The 10,077-nt window shown below is 42.0% G+C and overlaps 1 long non-coding RNA gene across 1 annotated transcript; it reads left to right on the top strand.

Moving 5' to 3' along the window:
• Window positions 1-1,258: 1,258 nt before the first annotated feature.
• LOC125756599 (uncharacterized) lies at window positions 1,259-6,881 on the top strand. Its single transcript, XR_007414624.1, has 4 exons — window positions 1,259-1,692; window positions 2,559-2,687; window positions 4,391-4,530; window positions 6,794-6,881. It is a non-coding gene; the product is annotated as an uncharacterized LOC125756599 (long non-coding RNA).
• The last annotated feature ends 3,196 nt before the right edge of the window (window positions 6,882-10,077 follow it).

A 10,077-nucleotide genomic window follows, 5' to 3' on the forward strand; every position in this document is an offset into this window, starting at 1 on the left:
TACTATTCGAACTATTCGATTCAAAATTATTCCACGTAATCACTGTTCGCTTCGAACCTAAAATTTGCTTTTCGGACATCCCTACCGCGAAGGCTTCTGTGGGGCGTTCCACTGTGCCTAATAGACAAGGACACAAGGAACATGCGGCGTTGCTTCGTATTGGTGAAAAGCGTCCCTTTATGAAAGCCTCCTTTCGGGACTGTGGCACGGGAGTACAAACCGGTTCGCTGCAGCGGCAGCGGCCTGCGCATCAGCATCTCTGCAGTGCAAGATTGCTAGCGGCGTTTCGAAAACAGATGCGCAACTCCGCCACATAAAAGTAACATTTACAGTAACTCTAGGGTGCAGTAAAGCTTTAGGGTGCAGGCGTGCAGGCGCTCGCAGCGACCCGTAGCGGCCGCCGCTACGGTCGTCGAAAATTAAAGGGGGGAGGAGGTAAGGGCGCCGGTACCCTGTTCCTCTTAGATCCGACCCTGGAATTTTCGTGGATGTTGCAATTTCATTCCGAGCTGCGTCTTGAGAGGTTCGTGCATGCTCGCGTGCGACTGCAAATCTTTCTAGCCTCTCCAACGCACCATGCCTATAAAGAAAAAGACAGCCTGTTCCATGACGTTATGGAAAAGAACTCGTGCAGTGAAAATCGATTCTCATTCAGAGCTTCTACGGATCCAGTATGCCTGCAAGAGTGGGCGTGAAACATCAAGGGAGGTCCCTCATGTGTACATAAATTTCATTTGACTGTTCGCTGATTCTTACTTTTAATTAATTATTTTTCTTTTTTATATGCACTATATCTTTTCCTTTCACTGTTTACTCACATTCTGCGCGAAAATATCTGTCTTTGCGTCTCATTCACTGTTCATTGTATTTTTGTTCTTGATGTAATCGCTATAATTGTCAGTGAATATTGCAATCGTACTCAAACATAACTGCGTGAAAAAGAATGTTAATAAACTAGAACGGAAACCCCGAATCTCCTACATGTTTGTTCTCTACGCCAGCATGTGCCGTTCAGAAGAAGCTAACCTGCCCGCATAGTCTCCAGAGTTTTCTTTTCTTCGTTTTACAGTTTATCAGCGCCATGTGCGGCCTACACAACGAGCTTATACCGCAACTACAAAGCTTCATTTCAACGGGAAACTCCACAGAGCGCAGGCTCACACGCGCGAACGCACGCTAGCGAGCGGCAGCGCCATCTGCAGGCTGGATCGCGCAATCTTTCCACCTGGCAGGCTCGCTCACGACACTAAGCAGACCTTCCTAGCCCGTATAGTTCTGCGTTCGTGTGATCGTCGTGCCGAGTTCTGTTTGTGCGGTCGACTTTTAACTGTTTTAACGCGCTGCCTCGCATTGTGTGTTGTATGTAGTGGTTACTGACGTAAGCGCAAGCATACGCGGTACCAGGCAAATAGTCACCAGATGCCGACCGTGCGACTTCAATCTCTGCGACTGCTTTGTTCGGTGTGACCGACGGACGCGATTCATAGTTTTGAAGAACACCTTCTTCAAATGTTTCCGCACGTCAGTGAGTAGCAGCGCCGCAATCCTTTCTCGACGACGCGTTCTGTGGCCCTGGAAAATGCCTTGACGCTCGGGGACGGCCGGTAGCTCGGCGATTCCTCGCTTGGCGCACCATTGAAAACCGGCGGTCATCCAGCAGTGTACGCTGCCAGCGTATTTTTATTGCCAGAGGTAAGTGAACGTTACGCTTCGTACATTGTGAGTTGTTCTTATTGTAGTACGCGTTGTCGCCGAAGAAAATCGCATAACGTGTTGGTAGTGTATGCGGTTGTAGTTGTGCGGATTGTGCTCGCGCATGACATTTGTCAAGAACGTAGTCGGTAGTGTTATAAAGTTTTGGTAATTAGCTCGCTTGCACGCACTGCTGTACGCTAATATTTGCTGAAAGGAGACACCATTTTTGTCAGGCTCACCATTGTCATGCGTTTTATGCATGTCAAATGTATGCATGTCTCTTGACAAATTACTTGGAGTAACGCCACGAAACCGAAGCTTCAACATTCATTTCGTTCGCACGAGCTCTGAAGGAATAATCATCAGCCACCGCGTGAATCGTGAATCGGTACAGTGGGAGAAATAAAGTGTATTTAGGGATGTTTTCCTTAGGCGTGCATTTTATTTGTCATTAAGTAACATGACCCTCAAAAGCGTTTAGGTTAGCATTCATGGACATTGCTTATCATCTTTCAAGCAATAGATAACATAGATTTGCTAAAAATGCAATTTCTGCAGCATGACACTGTATTTTGTTCAGTTGGTTTGCCCCATTTTTATCCTTTATGCACGTTGACCTAATATGACAAGCCGTACTTTCAGCTGAATTTTCAATTGCTTTTAGCACTATACGTGCGTCCGTGTATTGAAGTCCCACCTCTCATCGCATTATAATAGCTTGTGAAGAACAACGCTTGTCTTGAATTAGCCATTTATCAGAGCCCTTCCTCCCTCCTCAAAGGGCAAGGTGCTGCTGGCACACCTGCTTCGGCTTTTCTTAACCTTTTTTTTTGAATGCTGAAGTTTTTTGCAACGTACTGCAGGTAGCAAACAGCAGTGCCACGACAAACAGTGGAGTGCTGACCATGCAGTCCAGAAGGTGGCTGAGGCAAGCATGCCATAAGAGGTGCTTATTCAGGCAGAAGAAATAAGCATCTGTAGCCAACGTAAAGGTAATGTACAAAGTTCCATTTAACGAAGAGGAATCTTGTTTTGAGCTAGTCATGTCGAAGGGAAACAATGAGCGCTAGATAAATGAGATGGAAATGCAGAGTAACAATGTTATGTATGCCAGCAACCAACTTAAATTTATTCATGCAAAAGGGTTATTTCCAACTGGTTCATTTGGGGGAAGAGCCCACAGTTTCCACGAATGGGCATACCTGGTTGCCGTTGCACAACCTGTTACTGTGTTCTCGCACTCATTATTATGTGCCACTTATTCTTGTGACGTTCCACCAAGGTGAAATTACTTCACATAAACAGCAGCGAGAAGGCTCTTGCTAGCCAGTTCAATTAAGACAGCGTTACCGTTGCTTTTAGTTCCAGTAAACCAGCTAAGCTGTATAGAAGAGCGTACTCCATGTGTTTTTCACCATGGACAGTGCATTTTGCCTGGGAACATGGCTTAGTTTTGCAAAGGAAAATGTTGCCTTTCCGTAAAACGTGGTACTGGGAAATGGCATTGTGCCAAAAATGTCAATGTTTATGACTTCTTGCAGCACGCATTGTTGTACAGGGATGTTAGCATTTTCATAAATGCAATGCATGGTGCCTGAAGAATATAGCGGCCCACTTTAAAATTTATAACTTCATGATTTCAGTATCTGGGACAGACTTTACTGTATACGGTTTGTTTCTGGAAAGCTTCAACCTATCTTGCAATTCTTCAAGGCCAATACTGAATTTGCTGCGTACATTTGGCTGCACATTCTCATCACTTATGCCAAACAACAGGCTTGAGTGATGTGTGGGATTCTTGTCAATCAATTTTATTGATTACCTCGGACAATCTATTCTGCTTCCCACAGTTATTGGGTGCTTTGTGTGCATGTGCTATGCATGCTAGGAATGAAAACAGTGAATGCAGCTGGTAGTATCAACGAGTACAATGCCAATAGGCTAGTATGAGGTGCGAAATGTTGCCACTGCTAGAATTTACATTATGTGTGCATGGTACAGCTGATTGTGTAATTTAGCACTTTCCAGCTACTTACGCAGTTGGAGCAGATGTCGATCATGTTTACTGTGGTATGGCACGGCCACCAAGTTCGTGCATTCTGCATACCAGGAAACCTGACACGAAGCAACGTATTGCTGTGATGGCAGCTAAGTGAGAACAAATGAGTTTGTCTTCTCTGTCCATTTGTCAATACCATTACACAGGCTTGTTAAGTGCATTCAAGCGGCTTTAGCAATGCACTAGCAGCTACAGAGCCAGTAAAGACAGCCAATTTCATCATCAGAGTTCACTCTGCAAATCCCACTTTCTATAAAGGGCATTGTTTTGTGATAGCTTAAAGTCAAAACTTGCTCAATTAAACACTTCTTAGTGTCTGACATTACAGGAATTATGATAATTGTTATATCTCATGTGAAATTATGCCTTTTTTTCATATTCTTACTTTGTATACACACTTTACGACTGCACCCTCCCCAACCGAATCTTTACTAGTGCTTCATTCTGTTATGGGTGAAAACAATTATTGAACTAAAAACCAGGCCAAGGAAAGCAGTATGATGCCCTGTAATGTAGGAGGATGCTGCTATTGCAGTGTTTAGTCTAGAGCTGAATTTAATGAGAAAGCGCAGCAATGTAGGTCACCTGTGGATATTTGCAGACCATAATTGTGTTGTGGTCATTTTGTTATCGCAGGAAGCATCTTCAAAAAGCAGTGCTACAAGGATGTGAGCAGCAGTTTCCCTTCAACGAACGGGTCAAATTCATGGAAGCCACGTGCCTGCTGCTTCTGGCTTACACAAATATGCAGCCACCATAGTAAAGTTCTTGCAAAGGTGTGAGACATCCCTATGCTGCATGGATTGAGCATGTTATTTGCCTGTTTTTTATAGCTTATAGTAATATGTCTACAAGTGTACTTCCTTCCAGTGTATGTTTACATTCTCTTCAAGGGCCAGTCAGCAGGCTCCTACTTCTTTTTTTTACACCTCCCAAACAAGCTCGCTAATTCGTACATAGGGCCGCAGGAATCACATTGTGCGAATGTCAGACACTCCACTTCTAAAAACAATAACCGCGCCTCCTCTTCAGCGCTTGACCAGTCCTCTTTGCTAGCGAAGTGGTGTAATGTTGCCTATGAGCAACATTAAGTAACGCTGACTGTTGAATAGTCCTCTGCAATACGAACGGCATTTTGGCTTTCTGATTATGCAGTATCTGTGGTTGTCACGTCACAAGTGTTGCGAATTGGTTTATCTCGCCAGTGCTTTGACTGTGCTTCCTCACCGCACCACTCTGGCACAGTGGCACACCGAGGAAGCCCCTCTTCAGGATGGTCAGGCTGAGCGAGAGACTGAAACCAGCTGGAATGTTTGTTCTATCTCCTGTGGCTTCATTATTACACCACTTAATCAAAAAATTCATGTGACAACATGTTCACGTTGTACAAGCGTGCAGTTGTCACAAATTTTAGACTCCGGGGTTGTTTAGGGGCCCTTTAGCCTAAGTTACGAATGGTAAATTCACACGTCATGTGGTTTTCTTGCTTTATTTTTTGCAATGCTCATTTTTAAAATAGCATGTCAGCTTCTGTGAGTGGTAATTTATACATTTATCATACAAAACATCCTGCTATAATCAACAAGTGTTATTATAGATTTTTCATGGAAGTTCATTGCTATGCTGCTTTGTTTAACTGATATCTTTTCAATCAATGCGTTTCACAGTCCAGGGTGTTTGGTGTATTTGCATCTTGATGTGTTTAATATCATACAAGTGATGGATTTTTTTCTGTCTTCTAGTGTTTACTTTGCAGCTATTTAACTGTGGTTTTCAGGGGCATATCTAGACAGGAACATCAATTCTGCTAAGCTTTGGTTCGAAAAGAGACGCTGAACAGGAGTTCCTTAGGTACATGCCCTGAGCACCAGCCCTTTGGATTACAGAAATAACTAAACTGCATAATATCTGCAGCTCCTTGCTTAATGGCATGTCTTTCTTCAACCTACAGCTCTTTCCATAATCCTTAACATTAACCTACATTACCAAGTGAACATCCCCCGCTGCAATACAGTGGTTATAATGGTCAGCTGCTGATCGGAACTGTGCGGGTTCGATCCTTGATGGAGTGGTTGCACTTTCGGTGGAGGTGCAAATCCTAGAGGTTCCTGTGCTTTTAATTTGAGGTTTACATTACAGAACCCCATTATTATTATTACATCAGCAAGTGGACAGAGTGGTAATTCTAGATTGTATACATATTTAGTATAACAGACAGCTGAGCTGGTTGGTAGGTATTCATGTTAAAAAGGCAGGGCATGCAACATGGACACAAGAGAGAAACCAAGACACCACTAACGCCAACTGGAAAGGTGGACAGTAGCACAAGTAGACACAGAAACTTATCTGTGCATGCCCAGGCAAGAGGCGATACCTATCAATCTGGCACGCGCGATAGTCTACGTGAGAGATAACTGCTAGGTAATCGACGATTGGCTCTCTTGTGCACTGCCATTATCGATATGCCAGGCCTCGACTATTGGAGGCATTTCTTCATTCATGTGCTTGTACAAAACTGCATTCATCGAAATTTGGCATGCATTTATGCTCTCGACAATGTAAAGGTAGATTAGGTGATGAGCCTCCAGTTAGTGATCTCAGCGTTTTAGGCGTCTTGACTCTCTTGTGTCCATGTTTGCATGCCCCATCTTTTTGACATGTATTCATATAGTGCATAAGAGAAATAGGTTATCTAGTGAGTTATTTGGAAAGTAAGTTTAGGGCGAACACCAAAATAGCAGTGTAAATTAAATTTAAGCGATGAATGCATCGGGCTGGATTAGGAAACGATATAATGACGAAATATAGCCGCTTGCTCTTTGCTTATACTTGTCTCAGGTTTTTGTCTCGTGTGCTTTGACAATGACCAGGTGTCGTGTTGGATGCTACTAATTGGTTATGAGCTATACATAGACAAAGCAGCGGCTGTTTGGATGCTTTCTAAACAGCTACCTCATGGGGAGGGAAAAGTTAATTTGGGTTATGTAAGGCATGCTAAAAAAAGTCGACTTGTTTCTGATGTTTTTGTTTTCCTGGCAGACATTCTACACGAACTTGCCCAAAGGAGGAAGGAAGGCACGCACAGATGGACGCACAGAAATCATGGGGCTGCCGTAGAAGCTGTGAATGAGCATTACCTGTGAGTATGTGTCTTAAACAATTTGCTGAAGCATTTTATTTTGGCTAAACATTCTTATCGATGCTTTGTATTCCCTGATTTGTAGTGCAATATTGTTACACCCTGTTGCTTTCACAACAGAGCTCTTTAGTCTGGTACAAGGCCCAAAAAGTTCGACCTAGAGGACCGAATTGCGGCAGCCAGTTGTTTTCACAATTAATGCATTAGTGTAAAAAACGCAATAGACGGAGCACAAGAAAAAAGGAAGACACAAACAGTGCTGTGCTCGTGTGCTCAGTCTTCTGCACTGCTTTGTTTACGCTCTGTCATACGAACACACAAGCATCCATTTTAGCTTATGTAGTAGTCCAGCTCATACGCTTGGTAACGTTCTCCAACGGCAGGATTACCGGATATCTGGCTTGTGAAGTCAATCTAAGTGCATGCCTGTTCGTGTAGGCTAGTGTGCATCCACCATTGATATGGAAATGCAGCTGTGTTTTAATATTTTAGCCAGTATAGGTCGTGAATGGAATTTGGAGCTGTGACAGCAACACTTTTATAGGGGGCGAGTTACTAAATTATTGTATACATGTGTGCATCCGCCATTGAGATGGAAATGCAGCTGTGTTTTATTATTTTAGCCAGTATAGCTCGTGAATAGAATTTGGAGCTGTGACAGCAACACTTTTAGAGGGGGCGAGTTACTAAATTATTGTGTATTTCTCGATGTTTGCATGTTATAAAAACATAGCTGGTTAAAATTAGTCCAGATTTTACGCTATTTCCTAACATATGACCTTCCGTACTGTTCGAAGGCATTGAACCATATGAAATGCTTTGTGCCTTTGTGTGCCGAAGGTTAGGAGTCATTATACTATAGAGATAGATAAAAATAGGTCAGAGGTTAAAGTAAATTTTTCGCAATCAACTTCTTGTGGGCAGTTATCAGAGCAGGGTTTTGAAGTAATTTAGCAATACAAGCACATTAGTGCTTCATTTTAGTGTCTGACAGTGCACACTGTTTTATTTTAGTACCTATTTGGGTCATTTTACGCCAGTGTGCCAAGTCGTTTTTTGACCATTTCCAATATTTTGTAAAACTGGTGCTGTTATGTTTCAGTGTGGGAAGTAGTCATTCAAGCGTTATTTTCGGGAAAAGAATTGCATGATGCAGCAAAGACCTTTCAAACTTCGCACGCAGAAATGAAGCTGTGTCAGGCAAATTAATTGACACATGATTATTGCGTCGAGCTATTACTACAAAGCATTTGTTTCTTTAACATAGTCACCAATCTTTCTTGACTATGATAGTCGAAATTTATTTCCATTTCGATTTATGCTATTTGCAGTCGTGAGGAAACATTGCAAAATGCAGCATTTTTAAGTATATTGTAAAAAGACTGAATGTTTCATGTGAAATATATTCACAGTATGAGTTCAGTGCATATACCAAGGGTTGAAAATGCTGCTGGCAAAAAGAAGCAAAAATGTCTTCAAAATTGGCACTTGGAAGAGGTAGTGTTTGAACCCATATTGCGGGCTCTCTTTCACTGTGTAGCAATCCCGGCAAAAATGTTGCCTACACATCATTGTGTGCTTTCCTCGTGCGATAATTTAGACAAAGTTTTTAAGGTTTAATATTATCTTCAAGCGAAAAATAATTTTTTCAAATGAAAAATAACAAGGCTGTGGGAAGTTTCTTGGAGCTTTGCCTTCACTGCACAGCACATCATTGTTCTTGCATGGTACTTCAGAGAGAAGTATTGCTTAAATCGGCAACATTTAGACTTGCACTATATGAGCACAGGGGCACCCGCGTGAATCCTGTGCCAATGTGCTGTGCAGCGAAGGTCAAGGAACGAGACTCTGTGCAGGCTAGGGATTATTCACTTCAGTAAATTTTTCCTTGCTTACAACCAAGCAGTAGATATTTTTTTTAAAATGGAATATAAATTGCCAGCAAAGTATACCACACAATAATGTCTTGGCGACATTTCTGTTTGGAATGCTACATAGCAAAAGCTAAGCTGCAATATGGGTCAAAAGCTATTTTTTCCGACTCTGTTACAGTTTGGGTGCAACGTTTCTGTTTATTTTGTTTTCATAGTAGTTTTATGACAAAGTGGCTATCTATTTACTTATTTATTTATTACTTGACAATACTGCTGACACCAGTAAGCAGTATTGCAAAGTGGGCTACAGTGATAAGTTACACATAAAATGATCTTGCTACGCAAAAACAGGAGCATAACATATACAAAACACAAGATAAACCAAAGAACATCTATACAAACCGTCTTAAGGAAAATGATAAGGGAACAGCAAAAATACAAAGGCCAATGAACTTTAGAAATCAACCTTCGGTATTCCATACGAAAGAATTGGTCTTTCTCCTGATAAATGTTAACATTAGAACTTCAGCATTTTGCAGTGTTTCCTTATGGCTGAAAAATGTAACTTGAAATGCAAATTAGTAAACTATTTTAGCCATGAAACACTGCCACCTTCAGATTAAAGAAATAAATATTCTGCATTAAAACGGGAACAAAGAGCGCTGGACATGGGACGAAGAAAGAACAATAGACGAGGGTGCTGTCGCCCTCGTCTACCTTTTTTTTCCGTCCCGTGCCCAGCGTTGTTTGTTCCCATCGTAATCATGTACTAACCAGCACAGTTAGGTGCTCTCCTGAAATATTTTGCGCTAATTGCTCAAAGCAATAACTTTGTATAAGTTTCTTGCATGACGCAGTTTCACATCTGTAGATGGTTGGATGTTATGTGTGTTCCCTTTAAAGCGAAGCATTGACATGCAAGTGGCCAAGCTCAATTTTTGAATTGGCTTAATGCCTTTCCTACCTGAATTAAATTTCTTTCCTTAAAAAAACTTATAATAGGTAGCTTATTTTTCGGCATTGTACATAAAGACCCTGCAAGTTTGTTTTTGGCTGTTCTCGCTGCTTTTCCACTACCAATCCTCCATCTGTCTTTTACTGATTTCTCTTGTGGATGTGTTCATCTTTATGAAGTTTTCTCTAAGCCTAGGGCTTCATGAGAGCTAGTTCCCAACACGCACATGGGTGGACATTTTTACATTTATTTAAAAGGTGGTCCATCATTTCCATATCTCTCTCACAACCAGTGCATGTGACGCCTACTTACTGGATCTCACTTTATGACTGCATATTCTAAGGCAAGATTACCT

The sequence above is a fragment of the Rhipicephalus sanguineus genome, unplaced genomic scaffold, assembly GCF_013339695.2.
Source record: "Rhipicephalus sanguineus isolate Rsan-2018 unplaced genomic scaffold, BIME_Rsan_1.4 Seq240, whole genome shotgun sequence".
Taxonomy (NCBI): Eukaryota; Metazoa; Arthropoda; class Arachnida; order Ixodida; family Ixodidae; genus Rhipicephalus; species Rhipicephalus sanguineus.